The 14,218-nt window shown below is 42.6% G+C and overlaps 1 protein-coding gene across 1 annotated transcript in view; it reads left to right on the top strand.

The window, feature by feature from the left end:
- The window catches only part of cdh23 (cadherin-related 23), a 688,999-nt gene that overhangs the window by 334,766 nt on the left and 340,015 nt on the right, over positions 1-14,218 (top strand). The gene's annotated exons all lie outside the window — the stretch shown is intronic.

The following is a 14,218-nucleotide window of genomic DNA, read 5'->3' as shown; positions in this document are numbered from 1 at the left end:
TCTTTAACCTTTTAGACCACAATGGAGGGGGAAGAAGAGAGAGGGAGAGAGGTGTGGGGGTGGCAGGGAGACCCCAACCTGTTTTGTTCTGACTCGTTGTGCAATTATTAGGCCTACTAGAACAGGAGAAAGCAGCACAATCTGATGAGTAAAGAATTTTGCAAAATTATTTTAAACTAGCAAATTATGCACATGTCCACATGCAATAAATGAAGCCCATCATTACACTCATAAACAATTATGCTTTTTCAAAACGCAAGATAGGCTACAGAAATCAACTGCGTTTTACACCTGCATTTGGAGCTGATAGTAAGTCAAGTTAGCAGCCAATATCAACTAGGGATATATCATGTTACTTCTCTGGAGTCCAGAGCAATCAAAATCATATGGCCTACTTGTAGCGGAGGTTGCAGAGTCAGATGGAAAGTGTGTTCTTTCTGCCCCTGCCATCACTTTGGAGGGCAAGTCTGCCTGTGGTAGCTCTGTTCTTACGCACAAATATTGTAAAAAATCTGCCAGAATATGTTGCATCTTCATCTCTTAATATTGACGGTAGAGGTATGTTACTGCTGATTATCTTCAGACGTATAACCAGTAGCCACCCAAATTAGGCATATCTGAAATGTGAAAATGATCAATAAAAGGAGTCCGCAGTAGATTGCTAAACTGTATTTCATATGGATAAGAGAGGACGGTAAAATGCAGAGAAGGCACTTCCGTCAACTATATATTACAAAAGTAAGAGCAGATCAGTGTCGCTAGTTTACAGCAGGACACATACTACAACGATATTCAACTAATGAGAAAAAACTGAGGATACATATCATACAGTAAATTAATAGAATTATAGAGAGGAATAGATGGAAAGTCATGCAGAGAATTAAGCTCACTTGTATGCAAACCGTTTTTTTTTGCAGATGTTTTCATACAGTACTCATATTCAACAGGAGTTGCACGTTCATAAATTCCTCTGTTATTTTGCGATCTGGCACACTCAGACGAGAGTGCTCTAAAATCGTAGTAGATAGACAGAGTGAATTTACGAAAACAGCCAAATATTGTTAGCCATCTAGGTGTCCCCGTAATACAGTCTACTCAATGGGGAGAGCATGAACGGCATGAACGGCAACAACACCCGGATAGTGTCCTCTTTAGTTGTCACAACACTGTGACAAAGGCTGTGTGATTTGGTGCACTCGGCTCTCAGCTGCGCGACATATATCCGTGTCCGTATGACCTCTCAACAACATTGTTCCATAATGTTACAGTATTAGCTAAACCTGTTCACTTTACTAGTAGTATGCAAATGTTTGGTGGCACAGAAAGAAAAGAAAATGATGTGAGTCTGGTAAGATAATCTGTGGTAATGTGTAGGCTATAGCAATGTATTATTAGTTAGCTAGGGTTTGAAATAGGTATATCTAGCTGTCTTATTTGAGTTTGTTCAATGCCTCAATTGATTTTATAAACTATATTGGACATATGGTGGTACAGATACCTGGTTCAAATCAACCCAAGACGATGAACCCTGAAGATTGGACAAAATGCATGACAAGGTGGCCCAGAGGAAACTAGCTGTCCTCAACCCCTACATTGCACAAATCTTCCAACAGCTCATTGAGTTTAATTGAAGACCTCTCGTGAGGTAGGTACACACACACACTTAATATGTCCCTTGTCACTTGTCTTTTTACCTACAGAGTAACAGCCCTGGTGCTCTCTGGCTACTATTATATATTGTTATTATTCTTGTCCTAGGGGTGAGAAGAGGTGACCCAGAACTGAGGAGGATTGTTTCTGAGCCCCATGAGGAACACCTTATGCTGTGTGGAATTCTCTCTCCTGGATGCTCTCCTACCCAAACTGTCCTGTTGTGTTTTTCACCACCTTTAAACCCCCTTTCCCCGAATAGAGTTGCCACTGATCATGGATCTAGGATTGTACCCAATCCTAATTTTAACTACACCTCCATCTCTCTTTGTCTCTCTCACCCACATCCCACACAGAGGCACACAATATAGTTTTTAAATTAGTGTTGTAATGATGCTCTTATTTGGTTACATATGTGTTAATTAACGGTTGTTACTTATATTGTCAATTATGTTGTTCATTTGTTGTTAATGTTCCTACCAATTTGAATAAATGTATGTTATGTACAAATGCATTATTTTTCTTACATTTAGATTTCAAGGATAATATTATTGTACATTTACAGCAAGGATGCTGTCATATGTTTTACAGTATTAAAAAGTCATGAATTAGATAGTGTGTCTAGTCCCTGGGGTAGAGGGAAATCGTAAATTATAGTGCTGTACTAAGCCCTTATGGAGCTGGAGCCTGTAGGCTTGATCAAGTCACTATCAGTTAAATAGATCATGGATAGTGAAGGATGATGATGCAGCGCCCGGATAATGAGGTAGGAGGATGAGGCGGGGAGGTGGGAGGATGATGCAATTTGGTGTGTGTGTGTATATTTGTGTGCGTATTTCCACATGTTTGTGTGCTTGCGTGCGCATAAGTGTGTGTGTGTGCGCCTGTGTGCTTTTGTAAGACTTCTACATCTCATATCCTCGAGTGTCCTCAGAGGGTGTGACTTAGTCCTGTGGGACTCGTCTCATTAGTTCAGTAATTAAGATAAACAAGGTTTTAATTGCAGAGATGATTTATGTTAATGATCTGGAGACCTGGATCAGGATATCCTCCCTCTCCCTCTCTCCATCAGAGGGGTAATCTGGGATTTGATGCATACAGTAGATTGTGACGCTCTGTGAGCTCTGGATCTATTGTTGATGGGTGTGTGTGCGTGTGTGCAGGGGAGTGTTTGGGGGGGGGGGGGGGCTAAGAAAGAGGTTGGGTGTGTTCGAGCAGTAAGGGTAAAGAAGCTTACTGTAGATGAAAGTCGGCGATTGATGTCGGAAATGTGCATCTGCGACAGATGACTGTGGTGGTTTTCAAACAGCAAGGCTCAGATCAACATGCAAGTGTCAAAATTGCTGCTATTGTTATTAAAAGTTCTATAAATGTCTAAATACGTTTCTCGAAACCCCCATATCACACACACGCAAACTAAACACATAACTTGTGTACAATTAATTGGTTAGAGAGAGGTCTCAAATATCACTTTAATTTGTATCCCCTATTGCTTCAGAATCGTGGCAAAGTTGGTTCCTGTTTCAATCACATCTTTGGTCACGTTCACTTGGGCCAACCAAAAACACCCTAATGATTGGTTGACAAATAGTGCCTCCCACAATGCAGGTGATGGCTGCAAGGAGCAGTTGGTGATAAGCAACTGCAGCGACTTGAAGGAGACTTCCTCAAAAACTGCATTTTATTTTTTATTTTTTTAAAATCTTTATTTAACCAGGTAGGCTAGTTGAGAACAAGTTCTCATTTGCAACTGCGACCTGGGCAGGATAAAGCATAGCAATTCGACACATACAACAACGCAGAGTTACACATGGAGTAAACAAAACATAGTCAATAATACAGTAGAACAAAAGAAAACAAAAAGTATATATACAGTGAGTGCAAATGAGGTAAGATAAGGGAGTTAACCTCTCTGGGGGGGGCGGGACGCTTGCGTCCCACATGGCCAATTGCCAGGGAAAATGCAGAGCGCCAAATTCAAATACATTTCTATAAAAATCAAACTTTCATTAAATTACACATGCAAGATAGCAAATTAAAGCTACACTCGTTGTGAATCCAGCCAACGTGTCAGATTTCAAAAAGGCTTTTCGGCGAAAGCATAAGATGCTATTATCTGATGATAGCACAACAGTAAACAATGAGAGAGTAGCATTTTTCAACTCTGCAGGCGTTACACAAAAAATAAAATCATGCCTTACCTTTGCCGAGCTTCTTTTATTGGCACTCCTATATGTCCCAAAAACATCGATATATATCCGTCGATATATATCCAAAATGTCAATATATTTGGCGCGTTTGATCCAGAAAAACACCGTTACGCAACGTCGCTACAAAATATCTCAAAAGTTACCTGTAAACTTTGCCAAAACATTTCAAACTACTTTTGTAATACATCTTTAGGTATTTCTAAACGTATATAGTCAATCAAATTGAAGACGGGATGATCTGTGTTCAATACAGGAGCAAAACAAACTGATGCTACTTTTTCTGGTTACGCGCCTCTATCAAAAGGTACACATGAAGTGACGTTCGTTCCGAGCTATGCTACTTCTTCGTTATACAAAGGAAAAACCTCAACCAATTTCAACATCCAGTGGAAGCGGTAGGAACTGCAGGAAGGTCTATTAGAATTCTGGATTCCCCATGAAAACATATTGAAAAGACAGTAACTCAAAAAAAAAGAAAATCTGAATGGTTTGTCCTTGGGATTTCGCCTGCTAAATAAGTTATGTTATACTCACAGGCATGATTCAAACAGTTTTAGAAACTTCAGAGTGTTTTCTATCCAATACTAATCATAATATGCATATATTAGGATCTGGGACAGAGTAGGTAGGAGGCAGGACAGTTTGGGCACACTATTTATCCAAAAGTGAAAATGCTACCCCAAACAGGTTAAGGCAATAAATAGGCCATGGTGGTGAAGTAATTACAATTTAGCAATTAAAACACTGGAATGATAGATGTGCAGAAGAGGAATGTGCAAGTAGAAATACTGGTGTGCAAAGGAGCAAGATAAATACATAAATACAGTATGGGGATGAGGTAGATACAGTGCCTTGCGAAAGTATTCGGCCCCCTTTGAACTTTGCGACCTTTTGCCACATTTCAGGCTTCAAACATAAAGATATAAAACTGTATTTTTTGTGAAGAATCTACAACAAGTGGGACACAATCATGAAGTGGATCGACATTTATTGGATATTTCAAACTTTTTTAACAAATCAAAAACTGAAAAATTGGGCGTGCAAAATTATTCAGCCCCCTTAAGTTAATACTTTGTAGCGCCACCTTTTGCTGCGATTACAGTTGCTTGGGGTATGTCTCTATCAGTTTTGCACATCGACAGTGTAACGGCGTTCTTCTTTTGTTGAAAGAGAGTCGGACCGAAATGCAGCGTGTAGGTTACTCATGTTTATTTAGTGAAGACAAACGAACGAACTATACATGAACAACTAAATAATACAAAAACAACAAATGGAACGTGAAACCTATTACAGCCTGACTGGTGAAACTAACACAAAGACAGGAACAATCACCCACGAAATACAAAGCGAAAACCAGGCTACCTAAATATGGTTCCCAATCAGCGACAACGAGAATCACCTGACTCTGATTGAGAACCGCCTCAGGCAGCCAACCTATTTAACACACACACCCCTAATCAGCTACAATCCCAAACACTACAAACCCCAATACGAAAATACAATACAATAAACCCATGTCACACCCTGGTCTAACCAAATATATAACGAAAACACAAAATACAATGACCAAGGCGTGACAGAACCCCCCCCCACCCCCAAGGTGCGGACTCCCGAACGCACCTCAAAACCATAGGGAGGGTCCGGGTGGGCGTCTGTCCATGGTGGCGGTTCCGGCTCCGGACGTGGACCCCACTTCATAAATGTCATTATTCCTCCCCTTCGCGTCCTGGGATAATCCACCCTAACCGCCGACCATGGCCGAATTGTCCTCACCCAGAAACCTACATAACAGAGGAGCAGCTCGTGACTGAGGGGCAGCTCGGGACTGAGGCAGCTCGGGACTGAGGGGCAGCTCGGGACTGAGAAGAAGCCCAGTACTGAGAAGAAGCCCAGTACTGAGATGAAGCCCAGCCAGGCAGTTGAATCCGGCAGACCCTGGCTGACTGGCGGATCCTGGCTGACTGGCAGATCCTGGCCAACTGGCGGATCCTGGCTGACTAGCAGATCTGGCAGATCCTGGCTGACTGGCGGATCTTGGCTGACTGGCAGATCCTGGTTGACTAGCAGATCTGGAAGAGTCTGGTTGACTGGCAGATCTGGAAGAGTCTGGTTGACTGGCAGATCTGGAAGAGTCGGGTTGACTGGCAGATCTGGAAGAGTGTGGTTGACTGGCAGATCTGGAAGAGTCTGGTTGACTGGCAGATCTGGAAGAGTCTGGTTGACTGGCAGATCTGGAAGAGTCTGGCTGACTGGCAGATCTGGAATAGTCTGGCTGACTGGCAGATCTGGAAGAGTCTGGCTGACTGGCAGATCTGGCTGCTTCATGCTGACTGAAGGCTCTGGCTGCTCCATACAGATTGACAGCTCTGGCGGCTCCTTGCAGACTGGCAGCTCCTTGCAGACTGGCAGCTCCATGCAGACTGGCAACTCTGGCTGCTCCATGTAGACTGGCAGCTCCTTGCAGATTGGCAGCTCCATGCAGACTGGCAACTCCATGCAGACTGGCAACTCCATGCAGACTGGCAACTTCATGCAGACTGACAGCTCTGGCTGCTCTATACAGACTGGCAGCTCCTTGCAGACTGGCAGCTCCATGCAGACTGGCAACTCAGGCTGCTCTATACAGGCAGGAGGCTCCGGCAGCGCTGTAGAGGAGGAAGGTTCTAGAACCGCTGAACAGGCGGGAGACTCCGACAGCGCAGGAGAGGGAGAAAGCACTGGCTGCGCTGAACAGGCGAGGTGCACTGAAAGCCTGATGCGTGGTGCTGGCACTGGTGGTATTTGGCCGAGGACACGCACAGGAAGCCTAGTGCGGGGAGCTGCTACTGGAGGGCTGGGGTGTGGAGGTGGTACTGGAAAAACCGGACCGTGCAGGCGCACTGGAGCTCTTGAGCACCGAGCCTGCCCAACCTTACCTGGTTGAATACTCTCGGTTGCCCTGCCAGTGCTGTGAGGAGAAATAGCCCGCACTGGGCTATGTAGGCGAACCGGAGACACCGAGCGCAAGGCTGGTGCCATGTAAGCCGGCCCAAGGAGACGCACTGGAGACCGGATGCGTAGAGCCGGCTTCATAGCATTTGGCTCGACGCTCAATCTAGCCCGGCCGATACGCGGAGCTGAAATATACCGCACCAGGCTATGCACCCGCACTGGGGACACCGTGCGCACCACTGCATAACACGGTGCCTGCCCGGTCTCTCTAGCCCCCCGGTAAACACAGGGAGATTGCTGCAGGTCTCCTACCTGACGCAGCCATACTCCCTGATAGCCCCCCCCCAAGAAATTTTGGGGCTGCTTTTCGGGCTTCCTTGCCAACCGTGTTCCCTCGTATCGTCGGCTCCTATCTCCGGCTGCCTCTGCTCTCCTTAGTGCCTCCACCTGTTGCCATGGGAGGCGATCTCTTCCGGCCAATATCTCCTCCCAAGTGTAGCAACCTTTACCATCCAGCACGTCTTCCCATGTCCATTCCTCCTCCCTTTGCTTCTCCAGCTGTCGTTGCCTGTTAACACGCTGCTCGGTCCGAGTGTGGTGGGTGATTCTGTAACGGCGTTCTTCTTTTGTTGAAAGAGAGTCGGACCGAAATGCAGCGTGTAGGTTACTCATGTTTATTTAGTGAAGACAAACGAACGAACTATACATGAACAACTAAATAATACAAAAACAACAAATGGAACGTGAAACCTATTACAGCCTGACTGGTGAAACTAACACAAAGACAGGAACAATCACCCACGAAATACAAAGCGAAAACCAGGCTACCTAAATACGGTTCCCAATCAGCGACAACGAGAATCACCTGACTCTGATTGAGAACCGCCTCAGGCAGCCAACCTATTTAACACACACACCCCTAATCAGCTACAATCCCAAACACTACAAACCCCAATACGAAAATACAATACAATAAACCCATGTCACACCCTGGTCTAACCAAATATATAACGAAAACACAAAATACAATGACCAAGGCGTGACAGACAGACTGAATTTTTTCCCATTCCTCCTTGCAAAACATCATTTCGTCAGCAATAGCTGAATAGCATTGCGCAACAGTCAAATAATATTACAAAAAATATTCATATTCATGAAATCACAAGTACAACATTGCAAAGCACAGTTTAGCCTTTTGTTAATCCACCTGTCGTCTCAGATTTTGAAATTATGCTTTACAGCGAAAGCAATCCAAGCATTTGTGTAAATTTATCGATAGCCTAGCATAGCATTATGTATACTTAGCATCAGGAAGCTTGGTCACAAAAATCAAAAAAGCAATCAAATTAACCGTTTACCTTTGATGATCTTCGGGTGTTTTCACTCACGATACTCCCAGTTCCACGGCAAATGTTCCTTTTGTTCCATAAAGATTATTTTTATACCCAAAATACCTCCGTTTGTTTGTCGCGTTATGTTCAGAAATCCACAGGAAAGAGAGATATAATGTCCACAGAAACATGTCAAACGTTTTTTATAATCATTCCTCCGGTAGTTTTTAAAATATATATTCGATAATATATCAACAGGGTGTGTAGGTTCTTCAATAACACCGGGAGAAACAATGGCCGCTTGACTCTGTAGCACAAACCTCACTCTGAGAGCCCCCGCCTATCCACTTACGCAATATGATCTTTCACGCTCATTTTTCAAAATAAAAGCCTGAAACTATGTCTAAAGACTGTTGACACCTTAGGGAAGCCATGGAAAAAGGAATCTGGTTGATATCCCTTTAAATGGAGGATAGGCATGCATAGGAACAGAAGGGTTTCAAAATAAGAGGCACCTCCTGATTGGATTTTCCTCAGGGTTTTGCCTTCAATATCAGTTCTGTTATACTCACAGACAATAATTTTAGAGTTCTGGAAACTTTAGAGTATTTTCAATCCCAATCTGACAATTATATGCATATTCCAGTTTCTGGGGCTGAGAAATAGGCAGTTTCAAATGGGTACGTTTTTTAGCCAAAAACGAAAATACTGCCACCTACACGCAAAAGGTTAAACTGCCTCTTTGCTTGAAATAATGGGGACATCAGTCAAGACTTTAGAAAATAATTGTAGACCTCCACAAGTCTGGTTCATCCTTGGGATCAATATCCAAATGCCTGAAGATACCACTTTCATCTGTACAAACAATAGTACGCAAGTATAAACACCATGGAACCACCATGGGATCATACTGCTCAGGAAGGAGAGGCATTCTGTCTCCTGGAGATGAACCTACTTTGGTGTGAAATGTGCAAATCCCAGAACTACAGCAAAGGACCTTGTGAAGATGCTGGAGGAAACAGGTACAAAAGTATCTATATCGACATAACCTGAAAGGCCGCTCAGCAAGGAAGAAGCCACTGCTACAAAACCGCCATAAAAACACAACAGTGGTAGGCCTGATCACTGACAACGATGACAAAGCCTATAGGGAGGAGGTCAGAGACCTGACCATGTGGTGCAAGGACAACAACCAAGTCTGTAATGTTTCGCAAACCCTGCCACATTCGACGAGAGACGGAGCCGGTGTAGTACGATTTGATCTTAGTCCTGTATTGAAGCTTCGCCTGTTTGATGGTTCGTCGGAAGGCATAGCGGGATTTCTTATAAGCTTCCAGGTTAGAAAGTGACAGCTCTACGCTTTAGCTCAGTGCGAATTTAATCCATGGCTTCAGGTTTGGGTATGTACGTACAGTCACTGTGGGGATGACCCCCTTGATGCACCTATTGATAAAGCCAGTGACTGACGTGGTGCACTCCTCAATTATCACTTTTTTACTACCAAAAAATGAACAGGTGGGAACTTATTTGAAAAGAGATTAAACATCAAGGTTATCTGATGTAAGTGCGAGGTCCTCTGTTACAAATAATTTAAAATGTTTATGAACAAAAATGAACACTCCTCCCACTCTTAATGTTCTACAGTGGTGAACAGCATTATAAGGAGACATGTCATAAAGCATGGTTGTCTCTTCGGTCAGCCATGTTTCTGAACGGGCAACAATGGAAAATTAATGACTGTGAGTAGACAGATAATGAACAAGGTGGTCATGATTTTTAGGAAGATTGCGAATGTTCAAATGAAAGGTAGAAAATAAGCATCTCTTGGAATTGGATAAACTGCTATACAGGTTGTTAAATTGCTCAACATTATATGATAGACTTATTTCTAGTAAATATCAGGAAATTTGAAGCTGGATCAACACATTGTGTGTATTGTTTTTTATTATTGTATTGCTTGATATTACTGTACTTTTGGAGCTAGAAACACATGCATTTTGCTGCACCTGCGATAACATCTGCAAATCTGTGTACACTACCAATACACCGTGATTTAGTTTGATACTGTTTATATTTAGGTGCCAGAACTTTCACCCTGATTCTTATGCAAAGTACAGCACACATTACCCCAGCCCCTAGTCCTGGAATCAGTTCCCCCTGGCCCCTCTTGTCCCTCAAAGCCTATGTCCCATACCCAGAAAGACAGACAGACAGACATGCATGACAGACACACAGACATACATCCATGATCAAACAGGCTTGGTCAGGGGGATGCACAGTACATCACAGTGATGACCTCTGGGACTACCAGTCTTGCTAGTCTGAATGCCCAGATGAGGCCCATGCAGCCAGCCCCACACATTCAGCTGTCTCAACTTCTGTGGCTGTAGGTGGAGTAATCTTATGGAGCCATGAAAAGATATGGGCAAATGTTCAGCTGCGCTTGTATGTACAGTATTGAGCACCACAGGCAAAAACTCAACCTGTCTCTTACTATATCTCTCTCGTGCACACACACTGACAGAACTAATCCACATCTTAAGCGTCTCTCTCAAGTTAAGGGTTTGAGTATGCATTATGATTTTAAAATGCAATTTAAAACACAAGACTCCCATTTTCTTTTACTGTATGAATAAGTTTGTCCGAGGCTAGATAAAACGCAAATGTGTCTTTGCATATAGCATCTTTAGCCAAAGGCAAGCAGGTGTGTGACCCAGTGACCGGAGACTGAGGGGTGGAACTGAACCTTTCACCTCCTCCCATCTGGCCTGCCGCCCAAACAGCCAGCCTGTCCCCCCTCAGAGTGTGTGTGGATGCGTGTGTGTGCATGAGTGTGTGTGCGTGTGTGTTTTTGTGTGTGTGTGTTTGTATGCATGTTAGTAGGAGACAGACAATGGTAGATTGGGGGGGGGGGGCTGCTGGCCTTGTCGTACAACTGCCCCAGCACACAGGTCAGCCAGGTACAGCCACAACATTTCCCGCCTGGACGCACAGATAAGCAAGAAAAGGCGATTATTTCCCACCATCCTCATCTCATCTCCACACATATCTCTATCCCTCAGTGTGGCTAGATACTCTGATTCCCTTTTCTTCAGGCTTGGGTCTGTAACTCTGTATCAGCTACAAGCTGTAACATTGGCTAAGGCTAATACCTGCTTATTTTATAGGGAGCTCTGAAGTCTGCCCGGGGGATTTCTGTAAGTTTTTCAGTTAGCCACTTTGGGGCTAACAGCGCACAGACTGGGTGCTTCCTGTAATCTCTCTGAGGAGAGGATGTGTAGTTCACTGGGGGTCCATCCCAAAAGGCACCCAATTTCCTATTTAGTGCACTTCTTTTAGCTAGGGCCCATAGAGTGCCATTTGGTACACAGATACATCTAAGCCCTGTTATGATTCCTTTCAACTATGAATAAAATAATAAATAATAAACATCTCTATATAATATAGTAGCTATACAGATATTATACATATTATGTAACAGTAATAGAGGACCCATACTTATCAGTTAGTATGTCTGTTAGAAGGTCATATACACACTACATAATAAATACAATGTCTTGGGACTGTCACCAATGCCCACACTATCATCAATGCAGATGCCTATCAATACTGTGTGTGTGTTACTTATTAATATTTTATTTAATTCAGCAGCAGCTTGAAAAACAAAGGAGAAATCTGTTTGATAGATATCCAGACATATGTTGGTTCAAAGTCTTTACAATCCACTACAACATGCTCCTTTCAAAGCTGGAATCCTACACTCAGGGAAAGTAAAACGACTACAAGAATCAAAGACGGAAATATAAGTTGAAATGTAGAACAGAGAAATTAGGTTTGAGATACTATTAAAACTATAACTTAAAAAAAATACTTTCTCAAGATTTCATGAAAGGGGTCAGCCAAATGGATCAAGGTAGGGAGGAAAGGGAAAACATTCCAGTTGGGTAATCTTCTGTAGAGTGGCTAGCGAACAGACAGATGTGACTGTAACTTGTGTTGTTAACACACTACCAGGGTACATCCCAAATGGCCCCCTCTTCCCTGGTCAAAAGTAGTGCCCTATATAAGGAATTAGGGTGCCACTTGGGACACTGCTCTCCACTTATCTCCTTCCTTATCCACATTGTTATTACTGGTTCATCTTGATTATTTATTTCTCTCGCTATTTTTTTCCACTAACTTTCTAAAATACATTTTAAAGATACCGACTCATCATAGTAGCCTAGCCCATAGATCTATATGTTTTGATAAGGTTTGTATCACCTAAAGCGGCCAAATATCTTCTTAAAATTATGCACATTAATCCACTTTACAAGGGATGTACAGCCTAACTGGCATACACAAGCAGTTTCAAGTTTGGGGAAGATCATTTTCACCATAAAAATGCACCTTTATAATCAAGGCATAACATGCATTATCGCATTTGCAGTCATTTTTGATAATGATGTTTTCCTGCTAATGGGAAAATTTGTGCTTATAGCCTACTGTCATGTGCTCATTGCTGCACTTATAATGTGAAGAATAGCCTAATAGTTTAGTTAAGCTAAACATTCTGATCTGTTGCGTCAGCCACATTGCGTAAAAAGGTTTTTTGATGCTAGTGGTTGTATTCATTTAGGATCTATCGCATCCCACAAATGTTTGGAATATGTATTTCTTGCACAGAATAGAACAGGTTGACTTTTGTACTTACGGGGGAGAGTAGATTGACATACATGTAGGCTAATGTTTTTGCTGTTTTTTAGGCCTACTCATCTTGTTTCCTGACAAAAAGTAAATGTGGACAATTCTTCCAATATCTTCCATATGCACCTAGATAAGGATGTGCGCAGTTGCGTTCCCGATGTGTCTGTCTTCACTTGTAGCCTGTGAGAAAGACCAGATAATGCCACAGAATTCTAAGCAAATATTTTCTGCTAAATGAACTAGTGTAGTCCAAATCCAATTTGCATAGCCAGATCAGGACCTCACATAAGGACAACTCAAGAGTATGCTATTCTGTTCTTCTGAAATATATTACATTTTCTTCATATCGTAAATAATGGATTTATTGTGAAGGTGTAGACTATATTACCTGAATCTATTAGACTTTTTAAAATATAGATGCTCCAACAGTCTGCATCAATGGCTCGTAGGCTATGTTTGGAAGCCAAATCAAATCAAATGTATTTATATAGCCCTTCGTACATCAGCTGATATCTCAAAGTGCTGTACAGAAACCCAGCCTAAAACCCCAAACAGCAAGCAATGCAGGTGTAGAAGCAAACAGCAAGCAATGCAGGTGTAGAAGCCAGGAGATACTAAATGTATTTATGTTAATTAACGGTCACTTACCGTGAGACCGACAGTTATTTGCTTGACCGCCACAGCCCTTGTCAGAACCTTGTTAAATCATTGGGAAAACATCTCTCCTTGGCTTAGTCATAGTAATTAAAATGTGAGAACTCTCACTGCACGCTGTCCTCCAAAGCTCACTGCTGTGAGAGTCAATGGCTACGCCCTTTATCACCTAAGATTCCATAGTCCTCAACTTTTTGTGTGTGACAAAGTGGTGCCCTAAATAGGGAATAGGGTGTAATTTGTGACACAAAATAGTGTTATTGTCATCACCTTGCCACACACTTGATTGAACTCACCAGATATGTCTGTTTCCAGTTCTCAAAGCACAATTCCCCCAAAATACTTAAACGTGTACAGTATGTTCTCCACTTTTGTGATTCAATGCACTCTTAGCAAACAGATGTTGCTCTTAGCAAACAGTTGTTGAGAATTTCAATAGCTCTTCTCTCAGCAGTGAATGCTGCCTTGCTGGTCTACAGCACATATCAAGTCAATGAGACTTGCTTACTATATGTAACAGTAACATAGCCTACTATATGGATATGTTACAGTATCACAATCCTACCTATTAACTCCTATGTAAGTTCTATCCAAATAGTGATTTAACATGAGACCCAGCCAAGGCTGTAGTATTGGTAATTGGCAACAAGATCACTGTTGTATTCCAACAATTCCACTACAAGTAATCACACACTAACTTTCCTATTTGCATGTGAAAACGGGAAATGTACACACCAGCGCGTGTGTTTGGTTTTA

Source organism: Oncorhynchus masou, chromosome 23 (genome assembly GCF_036934945.1).
Source record: "Oncorhynchus masou masou isolate Uvic2021 chromosome 23, UVic_Omas_1.1, whole genome shotgun sequence".
Taxonomy (NCBI): Eukaryota; Metazoa; Chordata; class Actinopteri; order Salmoniformes; family Salmonidae; genus Oncorhynchus; species Oncorhynchus masou.
Note: the sequence above shows the minus strand (reverse complement) of the source record. Positions and strands in the feature narration are given on the sequence as shown.